This window comes from Ochotona princeps, chromosome 22 (genome assembly GCF_030435755.1).
Source record: "Ochotona princeps isolate mOchPri1 chromosome 22, mOchPri1.hap1, whole genome shotgun sequence".
NCBI classification, from domain to species: Eukaryota; Metazoa; Chordata; class Mammalia; order Lagomorpha; family Ochotonidae; genus Ochotona; species Ochotona princeps.
In genome coordinates, this window is record NC_080853.1 from 20,900,402 (window position 1) to 20,903,782 (window position 3,381).

The following is a 3,381-nucleotide window of genomic DNA, read 5'->3' on the forward strand; positions in this document are numbered from 1 at the left end:
AAAGCTGCCTAACCTCTCTGAGCTCAGTTTTAACATCTAGGGGTGTGAGGATTGGTGTGGTCTCCTCTCTCTTCCAACCCTTGGCTCCAGCCCACCCTCGAGCTACCTAGCTTTTTCAGACACACTGCATTTGTCCCTGCTCAGCAGCTTTGCACCTGCTGTGCCCTTTGCCTACACCCCCTCACACATACACACACAGGCTTCTACATGTGTCTGCTCAAATATCCCCCTTTTCAGAGCCACCAACCTGGTAGAAATCACCCCTGCAGCTCCCTTCATCCCATCCTCCTGCTTCGTTATTTCTCCCTTGCATGATGACCAACATTTTCTCCCATCCTACCCTCACTACTACCAGCCTCCACGCCCATCTCCCTGCCAGACGACCTGAAGTTATTCGAGTCACTGTTGTCTGCCTGGGCCACTCACAGCAGGTACCTGCCCAAGCACATGTGGAGTTTCCTCTAAGCACTTGCATGAGCCTAGATGATATCTAGGCCCAAGCACCCAGAGCCCAGGCCTTCTCACCCACAGCTGTGGAGGGTAGTAAACTGCCATAGGCTGCCTCCCCAAGCACCCTGCAACCAGCAGGCAGAGAGAAAATAGGCCCAGGCTTGGCAGGAGCCTGCCAGGGGCTCAGTGCCGAGGGTCAGGGCCCTGCCAACCTCTTTCCCCCAGACAGTGACCGATTGTCCCAGAGGCTCCCCAAGTGCCCCCTAAAGACCTCCCGGCAGGCCTCGCTCACATGGAGACCCTGGCTCTCAAGGGGCCAGCAGCCTGGCTGTTTCCGGCCACAGTCAGCAAAGCTGGACAGTCATGGTGGTCCCAGACTCATGAGGAGCCCTAGGACTTCCGAGCCCTGCTGGGAGCCCACAGCCTGGTCGTCTAGGCGAGGAGCAGGCGAAGCTGGCAGGCCGGGCCTGTTGGCATTTGTATGCAGGTGCAGGCCTGGAACATGAGTTGGAATCCATCAACAGAAAATAAAACACCCAGGGAGCGCAGCCCTCAGCAGACAAACGGCTGCGGGTATAGCAGCAGCTGCTGCGGGCAGGGCGTACCACGTCTCAGGCCCACTCTGACCATGGCCCCACCCAGCCCTCATGCTGGGAGGTGGAAGCTGGGCACAGGAAGCTGTTTACCCAAGATGTGGAAATGCAGGGCTTGAACCCAGGCCTTGAGGCTCCAAGAGCAGGACCTTGGCTTCTCAGCCACCTTCCAAGCTTCCCCTGATGGGGCTCTATTACGAGTCAGGTTTCCATGGCCAAGTCTCACTTGACTCCAGCCCCTCAACTCCCAAGTAGGGATGAGGTCCAAGTCCAGCTATAGCCCAGCTTCATTGGATTGGCATGTGAAAAGCTTTCCAGAAAGCTCATTCCCAGGCCCACACAGACCTGCCTGGGTCACTAACCTGCCTCATTACACAATGTCAGCTTACTTGGAGGCCCCCTGAATGTGGAAAGTGCTGGCTGCAAGAGCATTCTGATCCCCCTCCCCCAAGAAACAGCTTGTTATTTGCTGGGGAGTACACCTGGCCACGGTGCTGCAATGATCATCCTGGAGCATTTGCCACAAGCTCTGGCCTCTTCTAAGTACCTTATATTCCTCGGCCCAGCTCCACAGAGGAGGTGATACCATTATTATGTCCAGTGTACAGATGAGAAAACCGAGACATAGAGGTCTCAGTTTCTGTTGCACCACACTGCCCTGGTAGAAGATGGCAGAGCCAGTGTTTGAGCCTGGGGAGGATGCCAGACATGCCTTATTATCGCTCCCACCCCATCCATAGCCTAAGGGGAAAGGAAGAAGCATGTGGGGAACTCCTGGGAGCATGCCCAAAGGGGAGGGCACGTGCATGGCTGCGGAAGCACAAAGGGACCCAGAAAAGTGAACTGGTTGGGAGAATCATCTTAAAGGACACCTTGAGAGTTACGTATTGATGGATGAGTAAGAGTTCGCCAGCAGGTGTGGTGAGAGCAGTGCTCTTGGCAGAGAGCAGGGAGCAACAAAGGCGGGGCAGGGTGGAGGGGGATCAGAGACCTAGGTAGGAGGTACGAGGGTGGAGACTTGCCAGTGTGCAGGGTGGGCAGGGCTATGCCCTGAGTGCTGTGGCATCCTCTCCAGTGCCCATATTTGGCCTTGGCATGGGGCAGGCACCCTGTTCAGAAGCAGTCCTCTTCCCTGCATGCTGCCCTGTCCACGACAGAGCCATGCACACATGTGAGGCATTAAATATACCCTGGGCCAGTGGTGTATTGGTGCTGTGAGGTCCTGGGACAAAAGCTGCCAAAGGGGCCTATCCTCACCCCTACAGATCCACCTGCCACCCTCTACTCCACCAAGAGAGCTGCTAATGCAAAGCCAACAAGGAAGTAGGGTCTGGGGACTGGGACCTCGCAGATAAAGCCCTTGGGACATAGTTAGGGTTGGGCCAATCACTGGGGTGCAAGTCCAGACCCTAACTGGACCCCACATAAAGATCACACAGCCTTCCTACAAGTCTACAGAAGGGGATCAGGACTGTGTGCAATCATCTGCAGGTCGAATGCGCAACCCCCCTGCACACCATGGGCCCCTTCCACTGGTCCTCGCATTTCTCTCTACTGTGCCTGTAGCAAGGATAGGCGCCACCATAGCCCTGCCTTCGCTCAGCAAAACAACTTCCATGGCCGGAGCTCAGCAGGGATTCCTAGAGATGGGAGATGAATAGGAGGGTGGGAGGGAGAAAGGGCCTGTATGGTGTCTAGCCCCCTGGGTTGGAGCCTGGAGCAGGGGTGGGAGAGTCACGATGGACTGGATGCTCATGGGGGGGATCTGAGCTGCAGAGCAAGCACCAGCATGAAAAGGGCTTTGCATCAGATAATGGGTAAAGTGTCTTGTTATTCCATTAACTGCGTAGCCACGCTGCTGCAGAGGGAGTGAACTGGAAAGCCACAGGGTGGGCCAGGGCTGAGGCTGCTGGCTGCCAATCAGCAGGGAGGCCTGGAGGATGGGCAGGGGTCACAGGGATCACGGGGAGCAAAGTTCCAAGCAGGGACCCAGATGGGATAAAATCTGTGCTCGCTTTGGCAGCACGTATACTAAAATTGGAACAATACAGAGAAGATTAGCATGGTCTCTGTGCAAGGATGACACACCTAGGTGGGATAAAATCGAGAAGCACAAGAGCCTGTGGGGTGTGGATTCCCAGGGCTTAAGGGCTCTGTGGGCCACCATGGTACTCAGGCTGCTGAATGAAAGCTGGGTGCTGAGCCAGTTGGATGCGGCTTCGAATCCCAACTCCACCATTTCCGAGGCAGGGAGTTGTACAGGCATTTATCCTGGCCAGGCCTTCCAAATAGGATGCTACATCTCACACATGGAGGTGTTGCCTTGGTCCCCTTGCAG

The 3,381-nt window shown here is 55.9% G+C and overlaps 1 non-coding gene across 1 annotated transcript; it reads left to right on the forward strand.

The window, feature by feature from the left end:
* Positions 1 to 3,050: 3,050 nt before the first annotated feature.
* Positions 3,051 to 3,157, forward strand: LOC118760221 (U6 spliceosomal RNA). Its single transcript, XR_004996657.2, has one exon. It is a non-coding gene; the product is annotated as a U6 spliceosomal RNA (small nuclear RNA).
* Positions 3,158 to 3,381: the final 224 nt, after the last annotated feature.